Source organism: Littorina saxatilis, unplaced genomic scaffold (genome assembly GCF_037325665.1).
Source record: "Littorina saxatilis isolate snail1 unplaced genomic scaffold, US_GU_Lsax_2.0 scaffold_428, whole genome shotgun sequence".
Taxonomy (NCBI): domain Eukaryota; kingdom Metazoa; phylum Mollusca; class Gastropoda; order Littorinimorpha; family Littorinidae; genus Littorina; species Littorina saxatilis.
Window position 1 is genome coordinate 88,471 of NW_027127809.1, and position 15,907 is coordinate 104,377.

Sequence of the window (15,907 nt, forward strand, 5' to 3'; positions counted from 1 at the left end):
TTTTGGGGGTATCTCTTATTTTCTCTATAATTATGAGCCTTGTCACAGTACAGTGTACACGAGAGACTGCATTGCCCGTGCGTTGAGCAGAGAAAGTAGGTCATTCTAACCTGACTATTTAGCGCGGTCAGATTTTAGTTTTCTTCTATATTCCTTTGCACTTTTGCTGGGGTACTGGCCGAGTTAATCGTTTTCCCATGTGTGTGGGACCTGTAAGGAATTCGAAGCGGCGAAGGACCACAGATAGGCATTTGTTCTACTTCCCCCCCCCCCCCCCCCCCTCCCCGAAACATCCGTCCGAGATGGTGGCTACTGACTGGACTTGCAACTTTCTCAACTTGTACAGTACGAACTGCAGTGACTCGAATTTGAGTTTTGGGATTTCTCTTGCTCTACCTTTTCTGATAATGTTTTACTTAGCTCGTGTTTAGATGCAATACATACTGTCTCTTTACATTTAGTCAAATTTTGACTAAATGTTTTAACATAGAGGGGGAATCGAGACGAGTGTCGTGGTGTGTGTGTGTGTGTGAGTGTGTGTGTGTGTGCGTGTGCATGTGTGTGTGTAGAGCGATTCAGACCAAACTACTGAACCGATCTTTATGAAATCTTACATGAGAGTTCCTGGGTATGATATCCCCAGACATTTTTTTTTCTTCGATAAATACCTTTGATGACGTCATATCCGGCTTTTTGTAAAAGTTGAGGCGGCACTGTCACACCCTCATTTTTCAATCAAATTAATTGAAATTTTAGTCAAGCAATCTTCGACAAAGGCCGGACCTCAGTATTGCATTTCAGCTTGGTGGCTTAACAATTAATTAATGACTTTGGTCATTAAAAATCTAAAAATTGTAGAAAAAAATGTATAAAACGATCCAAATGTACGTTCATCTTATTCTTCATCAGACATCATTTTCTGATTCCAAAAACATATAAATAAAAATATAATTTTTTTTATCAAAATTAAATTTTCGAAATCAATTTAAAAACACTTTCATCTTATTCCTTGTCGGTTCCTGATTCCAAAAAAATATAGATATGATATGTTTGGATTAAAAACACGCTCAGAAAGTTAAAACGAAGAGAGGTACAGAAAAGCGTGCCATCCTTAGCGCAACTACTACCCCGCTCTTCTTGTCAATTCCACTGCCTTTGCCACGAGCGGTGGACTGATGAAAAATGGCATTGCGTTCAGTTTCATTCTGTGAGTTCGACAGCTACTTGACTAAATGTTGTATTTTCGCCTTACGCGACTTGTTTTGTTTTAGGATCGATTTTTATAATGATTGAGAAAGGAGAATAGCCGGTGTTAGTTTTACAGTCGGTTTTATGAAGTTTGAGTAAAGAAGTGCGTGGTTTTTACCCTCCCTTTCGTTTCCCTTCCCCTTCTTTAGTTTGCTATTATTGTGCCTAAGAGCCGAAATGGCTGCACTCTAACTCATCTTTGATCTCCCAAAAGACTCCATAAACAAACTAGTGTATCAAGAGGCTGGCTGGCTGCCCCTCGATGAAGAAAGAAGACTAAAGTCGGCCCAGTACGTATCAAGAGCAAGTACTTTTGACAATGCTGTGAACGAAGAGCTCACTGCTGAGTTCGACACAATAACCTCGGCCTCTTACCAAAACCTAAAAAGAAAAACACCCAAAATACACGAAGCAACGATCCCACTAGCAGACTATATGTTCAACCGATATTTCAAGAAAGTGGGGGTAAACCCAGGTAGGATGGCCCACATTCCCATTCACCCCTTCCCATTTTGGTTCATGGAATCCCCCATTATCATCCCTGATCATGATCTGGGTGTAAAAAAAAAAAGATAACCCTGTACTTGTCTCATCAATAGTAAAATATATAATCTCAAACAATAACAAAGATCACCTACAAATATTTACTTTCGGCTCAAAACAAAATGATGACCAAGCTGACTGTGCTTTTGTCATTCCTGACCTCAAAATAAGTTTAAAAAATTAAACTCAACAAGGATGTGTCCATTTTCACTGCAGAAATGCTGGCTACGTTATCTTAAGAGCATGCCACTATATCAATGACCCCCCTCGACCTCCAACAAGAGTCGTGATTCTCTCCGACTCAAAACCAGCATAACTGCTCTTCAAAATGGTTCCAGAAACCGGGAAGAGCTTCAGACGGAAATATTGTTCCTCTGTCACCAGATCATTGCCTCTTGAACAGAACTGACCCTTAGGCTACGTACTTCCCCTCACACACATGGATCAGAGGCAAGGATATGGCTGACAGAGAAGCAAAAGAGGCTGTTACAGATCAAGCAGCATTTCATGACATAAAATTAACAAAGACGGGAGCAAAACACAAAATGGCCAAAGTTGCCTGGCGTCACTGGGACTGGGAAACAGAATTGAAAATAGAAGGCAATGCCCATGGTTGGCTTATTCTGCCCCGACAAACAAAACAAAACAGGCCTACACTCCCCACCTCCCTCCTTAAAATACTTCTCAGAATTCGCACGGATGGCATGGATGCGCTCACAAGTGCTTTCCCCGTCTCTGTGAATGTGGACAGTTTATATCTTTGTTACACCTCTTTGACCGCTGCCAATCACTCCAGCAAGATTTCTGCAACCTACACACCCTTGTCAACGAACATAACCTGAAACCCCATGAGTTTTTTTTTAGATAAACATTGCACGCTTCAATGGAAGCTGGCATACACCCTGTGTCTCTCAATAGTAGAAGGCTGAAATAGGATATCTGTTTTAAAAAAAAACCTGATCTCCGTTCCTCACACCGAGCTTTTTCTTCTTCATTGTATTATTTTTCCAGTTATCTATTTACTTACCTATTCAGCCAAAAATATAACAATATCCCACATAACAAAAATTAAAAAAATAAGCCTACAAAACCGCTCCAGTCCAACCATATTCCGCGTACACAATCTTTACTTCCATCCCCATTTTGAAATATCGCAAAAGACTTCCAGATATAATTATAACACGATCATATATGTGTTCTCTGGTTGCATGTTTGTTCAGTGTCTTGTCCCCACATAAAGCATATTAACTCTACCTGTCCTAAAGCAAGTTGCAGTTCTAAGAGGACGTTAAAACTAGTTATCATCATCAACACACACACACACACACATATGAAAGAACCCATGTATATTTTTATGATTGTTGTTTTGGTCTGAATACAATTTGGAATCTTACTACACTCTTGTTAATTGATTTTACATTTTGTTGTCAGAAGTATTTTGTTCGTCGGTTCGTGTCTGGTGCGTGTGGTTTGAATGCCGTCCTGTCAAATGTCTTTTAAAAACACATTCACGGTAACATCTTCGACGCAGACACAGACAGTTAGGAAGGGCTCCTAATATGGACCACTTTTTGTTTCATGCTGATAACTAGCTTGTTTTCTTGCGAAGAAGTTTTATTTTGTGTTTGGTAGTCCTTTTCTCTTAGGTTAACCGTTAGGCCTAATTAGAGTGAAATAGCTTTGATAAACATTCAACAAAAATTAAATACAGACAAAATCACAAATGGTCCATAATAGGAGCCTGGGCGCCTAATATGGATCAGTGAAGCGGCCTTCACAAATCACTGTAAAAAGCCCCCTATACTTCAAAATAACATGATACAACTTAGTGTACAAGTCAGTCTAATTCAAATATGCTTTAGATTGATCTGTTTCGGGTTGATGAGAGCATTATTTGAAGCACACCAGGAAACTAAAGAAGCTTATCAAAAACAGAGTGAAAATAAGTGAAATTATCAACTTCCACGAAAAGAAGACTTTTTTTTTTAAATCTCGAGGACTAGTTATAGGTTATTTCCAGCAAGCTTCTTAATGAATTATTGAAAATAGCTTTTAGCTTTTTTTTCTCGATTTGTTGAAGGTGGTCCATATTAGGGGACTCGCACATACTTTGAGATCTTGCTAATATTTTTTGTTTGCACGGTAAAAACTCGGGGTCAACCCTGCTAAAATGTAACAAATGCGGTCTTAGCTGTCATATATAGCAATTTTTGTGTGATAAAAGCTTTGGCTGTGGACAGAAACGAGTCCGTTTTCGGCGGCAAAGCCGTTTAGAGTGAACGCTGCCAAACTGAGTGAAAAAAAGAGAAAAAGCCTAACGGTTTTGAGATTTGTGTTTCTGCAATACAGCGAACAAAACTTTTTTGAGCGCTCAAGCGCCGTTAATTTTTCAGAACAGGAGGTGGTCCATATTAGGAGCCGGTCCATATTAGGAGCTACGTGAAGCTACCACCGCTCGGCTTTACACACACACACACACTTTTAATTAGTTGCTTTTGGCACACGGCCTCATCATCTGAACTTGAAACAAGTCGCGTAAGGCGAAAATACAATATTTAGTCAAGTAGCTGTCGAACTCACAGAATGAAACTGAACGCAATGCCATTTTTCAGCAAGACCGTATACTCGTAGCATCGTCAGTCCACCGCTCATGGCAAAGGCAGTGAAATTGACAAGAAGAGCGGGGTAGCAGTTGCGCTAAGAAAGATAGCACGCTTTTCTGTACCTCTCTTTGTTTTAACTTTCTGAGCGTGTTTTTAATCCAAACATATCATATCTATATGTTTTTGGAATCAGGAACCGACAAGGAATAAGATGAAAGTGTTTTTAAATTGATTTGGACAATTTAATTTTGATAATAATTTTTATATATTTAATTTTCAGAGCTTGTTTTTAATCCGAATATAACATATTTATATGTTTTTGGAATCAGCAAATGATGGAGAATAAGATAAACGTAAATTTGGATCGTTTTATAAATTTTTATTTTGTTTTACAATTTTCAGATTTTTAATGACCAAAGTCATTAATTAATTTTTAAGCCACCAAGCTGAAATGCAATACCGAAGTCCGGGCTTCGTCGAAGATTACTTGACCAAAATTTCAACCAATTTGGTTGAAAAATGAGGGCGTGACAGTGCCGCCTCAACTTTCACGAAAAGCCGGATATGACGTCATCAATGACATTTATCAAAAAAATGAAAAAAACGTTCGGGGATTTCATACCCAGGAACTCTCATGTCAAATTTCATAAAGATCGGTACAGTAGTTTAGTCTGAATCGCTCTACACACACACACAGACACACACACGCACACACGCACATACACCACGACCCTCGTTTCGATTCCCCCTCGATGTTAAAATATTTAGTCAAAACTTGACTAAATATAACAACTACAAAACACAACAACGTACAACAACAGCATGGTTGTGCCTGTCGGGTTATCAGTCACCATAAGGTGCCTGTACTTGTCAGTCTCTCTTTTTAGATCAGTGCCAGTGGCCTGTGCCGGCGATAGTTTGGTAACGTCGCGCAGACCGCGCATGCGCCATGTGCAGTAAAATGTTATCAAAAATGGCGGATAAATCTAACTCGTGCTAAGAAACGTTTCAAAACCAAGCTTTATGGACGTTTTTATGACTACGTACTCCAGCAGACATCAACTTGTGGTCGACGTGTGTGGGGTTTGCTCAAAATACGTAAGTATTCGTCAGCCGTTTGGCTTCTCGAATTAAGTTTCAACTTTGTCTCTGTCTCGAACCACAGGCGGAAGGTATTCACTGGACCACAACTTCCTTATGAAGTTATGTACAGTGTTTGGTATTGAGTATGAAAGTAGTCTGGTGGTCCAGTGGACGATACCTTTCGCCTGTGCTCGAACCAAATACTAAGCTTACCAGTTACCACACTGTCATACTCAGTCATAGTCATAGTGATAGCACTGATACATTTGTACAGGTAAACATGGCTCTGTTTGCTGAAAATCAGTCTTTGTGAAAAATTGTAATGATGTCTCTGAAGTTTGATTCAGTCCCTAATTCATTCAGTGATTCATTTTGATGGGACGTCAACCCATGGTGAGACTAATAATGATATTTGATCGTATTCTGCCAGTGCCATTGCCAACTGCCATGGTTGTTCTTGTGTGCACTAATTAGTAATTTACTAGCAATAGGAACTAGACTGTGACAAAAGGTCAGGTGTCATGTCTACTGTCCCGAATGACACACGATTGCTGACATTTCACCATTGCCAACAGAATAAACAAATAAGAAATAGGTAGAAAATGAATGTGAAAACTGACTTTAATTGTTGATCAGTATTTTCTATACCACTAACAAATAATCTACTTGCAATAGCTGTTTGGCAAATTTATGTATGTTGCATGGGACACACTGACATGAAAGTGGAAGATGTTTTTCCCTCTAGAGAAACTACATATCAAGTTACAGTTTTTGTGCTCTTCCATTCCAGTTGGCAATCAATTGTTAACGCATGTTATTAGAAAAAATAGAACGAAAACAGATTAGATAGAATGAAAAATGTACTGGTGATGTCATTTGGGACATACTGACATGAAAACGTCACCTTTTGGCATTGTCTCGAGTTCGAGTTCTACTATAGTAGTATTTTACTAAATCATTACTACTAGTACTAAATACTACTGCTACTACTAGCTTTAAACAAGCTATGGTTTGAATGACCAGCTAAATGCTAATAGTTAATAAGTACATTATTTTTGCATCAGCGAGGTATACATAAATTTAACGAAGTGGATTCACAGCGCGCGTCGCGTTGTGCAGCGTTGCGATTTACAACGCGCTGCACTACGAGGAACGCTGCGATTCACAACGCGCGATGTATTCTGCCGATACATTTCCTTCACAATCGCAAAGTTTACAACAGCTACATCTATCTGATCTATTTGAGAAATAAAACTGTCAATAAAACGAAAAACAGAGCTGAGCCATTCTCTCTCTCTCACTCTTTCAACTGAATTCACCAGTATATCGCCGCGTCGATGTAAAAACGTGCCTACCTCTGCTGAACAATCCTTCTCTTTGCGGTCAATGCGCATGCGCCAATCTTGGACTTACAAAAATGCGACCCTTTGACCGATCGAACCATGGGTTAGGGTAAGGCTAAGGGTTAGGTTGTTCACGACCTGATTAATCTCCCCATGTTAGCGCATGCGCATTGACCGCAATGAGAAGGATTGTTCAGGCAGAGTTTTCAGTTTGTGACACCGACCTTGAATACTTGGCAGTCATACTCATACTCATATCACTACATGTCATTGCAATGGCTTCTACTATATGGAAAGGAGCTGAGTTTTTAAACTGGGATGACGTTTTTGAGTCACTTGAGAAAAAGTGACTCTATGTACTCACCCGAGTCGTCCGTCCGTCCGGAAAACTTTAACGTTGGATATTTCTTGGACACTATTCAGTCTATCAGTATCAAATTTGGCAAGATGGTGTATGATGACAAGGCCCCAAAAAACATACATAGCATCTTGACCTTACTTCAAGGTCAAGGTCGCAGGGGCCATAAATGTTGTCTAAAAAACAGCTATTTTTCACATTTTTCCCATTTTCTCTGAAGTTTTTGAGATTGAATACCTCACCTATATATGATATATAGGGCAAAGTAAACCCCATCTTTTGATACCAGTTTGGTTTACCTTGCTTCAAGGTCAAGGTCACAGGAGCTCTTCAAAGTTGGATTGTATACATATGTTGAAGTGACCTTGACCCTGAACTATGGAAGATAACTGTTTCAAACTTAAAAATTATGTGGGGCACATGTTATGCTTTCATCATGAGACACATTTGGTCACATATGATCAAGGTCAAGGTCACTTTGACCCTTATGAAATGTGACCAAAATAAGGTAGTGAACCACTAAAAGTGACCATATCTCATGGTAGAAAGAGCCAATAAGCACCATTGTACTTCCTATGTCTTGAATTAACAGCTTTGTGTTCCATGCTAGGTTTAGTTATTTGACCTTGACCCTGAAGGTCAAGGTCATGTAAAGGTCAAGGTCAAGCATGTGAGTCGTATGGGCTTTGCTCTTCTTGTTAAACAATTATCCGAGTACAGTGCCGCGGAACTGTTAATCGGTGTCACACCAGTTTAACACTTCAGCAGCCATTTTGGAATTCGCGCATGCGCAGATCATTTTTTCAGCGTGGGTTTTTTTCCAGTTGATTTGAACGCGTATATATATATATATATACTAGAGGAATACCCGGCTTCGCCGGGGTGAATCGCGAGACAGAGACAGACAGCGTGGCGGTTCATCACAATCACCTCTGCAGGCGAAGTCCTGTCAAACGGGATTGAGAATTTTAGAGCTTATTTCTTAGCCCTATATTATCTGTTGTGGCTTCTCAAATGCCAGAACATACAGACAGACAAAAGCCGCTAGACCCCATCACAAACAGAACTCTACAATCCACAGGTTTTTGCCCACACACACACACACAAACACACACACAGAGAAGCCGTATATATATCTATAAATATATAGAGATAGGTGAGAGTGTATTTTTCGCGTGGCTATAAATTGATTCGACCTTTTCACTTTGACAGTAAGAACAACTTACGGGTGCAAGGGAAGCGTTCTGGACAGCGCAGTGACATTCTAAAAATAGTTACTCAGAAACGGGAATTTGGGGTGAACGGCGCGAGACAGAGACAGACAGCGTGGCGGTTCACCACAATCACCTTTGAAGGCGAAGTCCTGTCAAACGGGATTGAGAATTTTAGAGCTTATTTCTTGGCCCTATATTATCTGCTGTGGCTTCTCACATGCCAGAACATACAGACAGACAAAAGCCGCTAGACCACATCACAAACAGAACTCTACAATACACAGGTTTTTGCCCACACACACACACAAACACCCACACACACAGAGAAGCCGTATATATATATGCATATCTGTATCTATAAATATATAGAGATAGGTGAGAGTGTATTTTTCGCGTGGCTATAAATTGATTCGACCTTTTCACTTTGACAGTAAGAACAACTTACGGGTGCAAGGGAAGCGTTGTGGACAGCGCAGTGGACAGCGCAGTGACATTCTAAAAATAGTAATAGTAACTTAGAACTGAACGGGAAAGCCACACGAAGGAAGGGAGATAAACGCCAAACACTGGAGAAGATAAGGAAGAGTTACTTATAATGGTGAAATGAACACAAAAACGAAAATGAGTTCAGCGCTGCGCGCTGAGAGCACGTGTTGAAATATCTCATCGATGATATTGTGTCCGGGGTGTAGCTGAATACGGTGTCCAAATTTGAAAAAGATCCACCGAGAACTTTGGCGTTGTGATGTGGTGTAGCGGCTATGGTGTGTCGGTATGGGGGCCCGGGTAGCTGAGGTGGAACCAAAATAGCTGAGGTGGAACCAAAATCGGTTCAGCGCTGCGCGCTGAGAGCACGTGTTGAAATATCGACCAGGTTGTGTCCTGTACCGGGTCAACCTGAATATGCCCACCAAATTTGAAGCAGATCCATCGAGAACTTTGGCCGTGCATCGCGCACAGACAGATACACAGACAGATACACAGACAGATACACAGACAGATACACAGACACTAGTCGTATATATATATATAGATATATTCAGTCTGCATAAAGTGCAATTTTGTAGTCTTGCAGCCCTGAAGTTGCTTTCAAAGAAAGACTGTAAAATGTTGCTGATAATCATGCATACATGTACAAAAATAAAGCGCATCAACAATCTGCGCTGGTGAGAGCAATAGCCGCGCTCTGGGAATCGCTGCGCTGCACAACGTGCCGCGCTCTGTGAATTGCCGCGCTGCACAGCGCGCTGCGCTCCGTGAATCGCTTGCCTAAATTTAAATATTTTATTAAAAAAATACCGCATGGTTTTGCTTGACCAAATCATTTATCAGCTAACAATATGCTTTTATTTCAGTTGGACCTGACTTGAGCATGGTTCCGTTGTCTCCGCAACAACAGATTGGTTACTCAAGAATTGCAGGCATGTCCAGTTTGCAGCATGTGCAGGCTGACCCCGCTGAGTGTGAAGATCTGATGGCTGATCTAGACACAACATAAGCTGCTTGACACTATTCCAAGGTAAGCAAGAAGCTTTGAAAATAGTTACTTTAAGTGTTACTTAGTAAGTGTACATTTTTGTGGGTGAACCATCGCTAACCGTCCCCGTCCCCCCCCCCTCCCCCACCCCTCGACACCCCCACCCACACATACAAACACGCACACAAACTTGGGTTTGTACTACAACTATTAGTATTAACTACTCTTCATAAATGAGTTATGTAATTCATCAGAGGTTTGAAGTCATTATGGTTTTGCAAATTAGTAAGAGACTATGTGGGTGCATGGATTCAGTAATGCGCAATTAATACATGCAATACTCCTGCTGGTGAGTTCACTACAAACAGGTACTACATTAGAACTAATCTATGTTATTTGTTAATGAGGATGATTAATCGTAATCTCACTGTCAAACTGTCATGATACTATTGCCATTGACAGTGCTAGATCACTTCATAAAGTTATTTTAGTAAGTAATCATATGATATTGATAATTTTGATAAAGTGATTTACTGACGGTGACAATGACATGTTATCTTCATACTATTCCAGGTACAAGATGCTAAACGTGCAGATATCAAGGGCTTGGGATTCCGGCTCCTGGAGATGCTACTTGTAACTCTTTTGTGAGTACCGATGTATACTGGGTGTTTTCTCAGTTTTTGTCCGCTGTCAGTGTGAGATTTATATTGTGGTACAGTGGAACCCCCCTGTTAAGACCCCCCAATTTAAGACTCCCTCCTTTTAAAGACCTTGTTTTCTCAGACTTTCTGTTCACAACCTCTGTAAAATTACCCCCCTTTTAAGACTCCCTCCTTTTTAAGACTGAATTTTCTCAGATTATTGTTGGTCTTAGAAGGGGTGTTCCACTGTATAACCTGTTTTTCTAGTTTCATGGTTTAGCCACGACTCACTTTGAATGAGGGTCATCTGCCAGGCATTTAGCTGATTATCTGATAGTGATAAGTGATATTTATTAATTTGCTATTTATAAATTACAGTTGCAGTAAACTAACACTGTCGCACAAAGTATGTGACTTTAAAAAAAGATTTGTTTGTAATCATGTGAGCTCTGTCCACTAGATGATGGAGAAGGGAATTTTTCCAGTTGAGTCTGCAACATGGATTTTTCTCTCTCAGGATAACAAATACAGCAGGGTTCGTACAGGTCATGGAAAACCTGGAAAGTCATGGAATTTGATTTTAAATTTTCCAGGCCTGGAAAGTCATGGAATTTCAATTCAAGTCATGGAAAGTCATGGAATTTAAAAAAAATAAGAAAGAAAGAAAAATTAACCTTTAGCACGCCAGCGGCGATTTTCGTTGCCCAGCCATTCCACCACACCCCCCCCCCCCCCCCCCCCCGCGATTTGCGTCTCCAGCACAAGGCTTGTTCGTATGACCAACTTCTCGTTCATATTTGCATACGAGAATAACGGTATTTTTAACGGCACTTGAGCCAAAGCGAGGCTCACTTCCTTCCGTTATCTCGTCGTGTCGTCTGCGCTGCATTTGAGTCGGTTTCGTCGAAGTTTTTTGTTTTTACATCGATAAAGTACTTTAGAGCTTCGACAAGCAAGATGGAGGATGATGAGTTTGAAACTTTCTTTCAGTTGTTTCTTGACAACAAAAAGTATGCGGAATTGGAACGAATTACCGAGGAAGATCTTCGCAATGAACTGTGTATGGCGGTGAAAAAAATGACAGTTCGTCAAGTCACAGTGACGGTTACGAAACGGAATTTACGAAAGTGCAGATGGATACAAACAGTGGCTGGTCCAGTTTAGTGAAATGACAGGACCAGCAAACATTACCGATAATCTGACTGCCTGGCAAATGCTTGACTTGCTTGTCGAAGAGACACTGCGTAGAAACTGACTCAAATTCAGTGCAAAGCAAGCCAGTGTCAAAACTGGCAGTGACAAGACGTAAAAAGTTTGCGTGTTCGGAAATGGCGACCTGTGGATCTAGTCATGGAAAATGTTATTGAGGCTCATGAAAAGTCATGGAATTTTGTTTCTAAAAAGCAGTGGGGACCCTGTACAGTATGGAAGGAAAAATTTAGGGTTGGTGTGGCGATAACAATAAAGATATGTCATAGTGACTTGACTAATTGATTTGAATTCTGCTGCAGGTCAGTCGCCCCCCACCTCCTGCTCCTGACCTGGTTGCCTACTACAACTTCGAGGAAATACGACAGGACACCCTTCAGCTTGCTGCACCATGGTGTCTCTTGGAGAACAGCAAGGAACAGATACAGGTGGGGTCGGTTGGGATACCGTAAACAGACTATTTTGTTTTGTTGGCCTTAGCATAGAGTCTGGGGATGTGAGATGTGCATGATGTGTTGTTTGAATCTGACAGTGATTGTATGAATTTTTTATACATGTATTGTTGTCACGCGCTTTGAACTTCTGATAAGGCGCTTTATAAATGCCCGTTATTATTATTATTATTATTATTATTATTATTATTATTATTATAAATAGATACACACTTGTAAACTTATGTTAGTTTTCACACGTGAGCATGAAGGAATGTGCCTTTATGAGGAATGTATAGTGGCTTGCAATATTGAATTTGAGGGATGTTTGCAGTTATATAATATATTAGCACAGCTCAGTTTTCTTGAGGGTTCCGTGAGAACAGTGAAATTCTCCTTTGAGGACTGAAAAATATCTTGGATAATTGGTCTTAATTGGAGGGGGGGGGGGGGTGTTTAAAAATAAGTACATTCACATGTGTTTTTCATTTTCACTGTGTTAAGGTGGGGAGGTCCTTCTCTACTTCTTTCTTTGTTTTCCCATTGACATATTTTTGTTCTTGTCTATATTTTTTACATAGGTTCACCATTAGTCCTCATCCCCAGCCGACTGTTTCCGCTGAAGCCGTGAAGGATACTTCTTCATGTAGGCGTGGACATCTTTTTCGTCGCCATGCAAGGCTTCCAGTACCATATAATTTTGTGAATACTCTGGGGACCTGTCATCGACTTTGGAAGGACGCTTTATTTTATAACACTTTGTACCCCATCTATGTTGACCAAGATTTTTTAAGCCGAGACCAGCTGTGCTGCAGCAGGTCACTCAGAATTGTAGAAACTGTGTATCAACAGGCTAGAATGCTGGCGTTAGATCAACGTTACAGGAAGCGACTGAAGCTAACCGTCTAGGCAGGATGCGGATATGTGCCGAATGAGAACAGATGCAATGTACATAGTGACTGTGTGTACAGATATATACATATATATATATCCATACCTGGTCAGATAGAGCCATATGAGTGGGTACGGATATATCCGTACCTGGGAGACAAGGAGTTAAGACCACATCTGAACTGAGGATTTAGTCTCTCCATAATCAAACGCTGAAGATTTCAGAATGAACTTTGTTAGATAAATTATCAATCAATATGAGGCTTATAGTTATATCACGCGTATTCCGTGGGTACAGTTCTAAGCGCAGGGATTTTGTTTTGATTTTTTTTTAATGCAATTTATATCGCGCACATATTCAAGGCGCAGGGATTTATTTATGTCGTGTGAGATGGAATTTTTTTACACAATACATCACGCATTCACATCGGCCAGCAGATCGCAGCTATTTCGGCGCATATCCTACTTTTCACGGCCTATTATTCCAAGTCACACGGGTATTTGGTGGACATTTTTAGCTATGCCTATACAATTTTGCCCGTCGCGATATAACCTTCGTGGTTGAAAACGACGTTAAACACCAAATAAAGAAAGAATACAATTTTGCCAGGAAAGACCGTTTTGTCAATCGTGGGATCTTTAACGTGCACCCCCAATGTAGTGTACACGAAGGGACCTCGGTTTTTCGTCTCATCCGAAAGACTAGCACTTGAACCCACCACCTAGGTTAGGAAAGGGGGGAGAAATAAATAGCGGCCTGACCCAGGGTCGAACACGCAACCTCTCGATTCCGAGCGCAAGTGCGGTACCACTCGGCCACCCATGCCGGTTGTTATGATCGCCACATTTTAGGTCCCCCCCTCCCCCCCTTTTCAAACTTCCCCGCTTTTAAGACCTTACGTTTTTGAGTCACTTGAGAAAATGTGACTCTATGTAATCGGTCAGTGTTAGTCTGTCCGGCCGGCCGTCCGTACCTTAACGTTGGACTTTTCTCGGAAACTATCAAAGCGATCGGGCTCATATTTTGTTTAGTCGTGACCTCCAATGACCTCTACACTTTAACGATGGTTTCGTTGACCTTTGACCTTTTTCAAGGTCACAGGTCAGCGTCAAAGGAAAAATTAGACATTTTATATCTTTGACAAAGTTCATCGGATGTGATTGAAACTTTGTAGGATTATTCTTTACATCAAAGTATTTACATCTGTAGCCTTTTACGAACGTTATCAGAAAAACAAGGGAGATAACTAGCCTTTTCTGTTCGGCAACACACAACTTAACGTTGGGCTTTTCTCGGAAACTATAAAAGTGACCGGGCTCAAATTTTATGTGAACGTGACTCATTGTGTTGTGAATAGCGATTTCTTCCTGTCCATCTGATGCCTCATATAATATTCAGAACTGCGAAAGTGACTCGATCGAGCGTTTGCTCTTCTTGTTGGATTTTCTGTTCACAACCCGTTGTACATTTACCCACATTTTAAGCAGTGTTTCTTGTATAGAATATAGTCAATGTTTGTAAAGATTTTAGTCAAGCAGTATGTAAGAAATGTTAAGTCCTTTGTACTGGAAACTTGCATTCTCCCAGTAAGGTCATATATTGTACTACGTTGCAAGCCCCTGGAGCAGTTTTTTGATTAGTGCTTTTGTGAACAAGAAACAATTGACAAGTGGCACTATCCCATCTTCCCCCTTTCCCCTATCCCATCTCCCCCTTTTCCTGTCGCGATATAACCTTGAATGGTTGAAAACGACGTTAAACAACAAATAAAGAAAGAAAAGAATTCATCGAGTGATTACTGCCTCACCATAGCAGTTAGGCCAGTCTTACTAACTCTTACTTTTATTAATGTGCCGTGATGCAAAGACGTTGAGCAGTTTTCAGATGTTTATGAATCTAGGGCTTTCAAAATTTACTGACATGTTGGACTCCATGACATCCAAACATGAAGTTCAGTTACCCCTTTTCAACTTTGAAGGTCACATTGTAGGCGAATTTTTAGCAAAAAGTTGGAACATTGGTGTGACTGTTCTTACTCACAAGGGAAGTGATTTAGTTATTTACTGATTTTTATTTTGTATGGCCTTCTTTCACCCATTTAATCATTCATAAATGTTCATACCCAAGGGAAGTAATTCACATATATATCTATGGCCAATGTTTTCACAGGGCATCTGCCCCCCCCCCCCCCCCCCCCCCCCCCCCCTCCCAACACACACTCACATGGGCTAAAACTTACATGGCTTTTATGGGTATGACGCTCTTAATCACAAGGGAAGTAATTTACTGATGGTGTGTTTTCATTTCATGTGGCCTTCACCGATTTGAATAATTTATTTTAGCTTATCCAATTATAGTGTGGATGAACACTGTCTCCACTCAAAATAGTCCTTTGCTATTGTACATTGTGAATCAGCATTTTTGTTTTTGTCCTGTTTGAATAAAGTGCAATAATTTTACAACCAAAGTGTTAATGTTAAAGATGTTTACATAATGTGTGAAGGATGATGCATTTGAAAACTAATATTGTTAAATGTCAATTGACCTGTGACAAGTCAGCAAAGTGCAATATCCAAGCATGAAACCCGCACACAATTCCCAAACAACATGCTTTCTTTTCCACAAAATTCCATCCAGGTGAAAACAATTATGTGAACGTCATAACATGGTGTTTTTTTACATTAATAATCAAGCCTAACACCAACTAACATGGTGTTAATAGGCATTTGAGCAAGCTTTAACACCAACATAACATGGAGTTAATAGGCATTTGAGCAATCTTTAACACCAACATAACATGGGGTTTTGCATGTTAAACCAGCAATAACATGATGTTAATCACATTACAAGCAAGCTGTAACA

At 40.4% G+C, this 15,907-nt stretch overlaps 1 long non-coding RNA gene across 1 annotated transcript; it reads left to right on the forward strand.

Annotated features, from left to right (window-relative positions):
- The first annotated feature begins 5,189 nt into the window (after positions 1-5,189).
- On the forward strand, positions 5,190-15,512 carry LOC138956181 (uncharacterized). Its single transcript, XR_011452537.1, has 5 exons — positions 5,190-5,492; positions 9,748-9,911; positions 10,443-10,516; positions 12,025-12,150; positions 12,735-15,512. It is a non-coding gene; the product is annotated as an uncharacterized lncRNA (long non-coding RNA).
- The last annotated feature ends 395 nt before the right edge of the window (positions 15,513-15,907 follow it).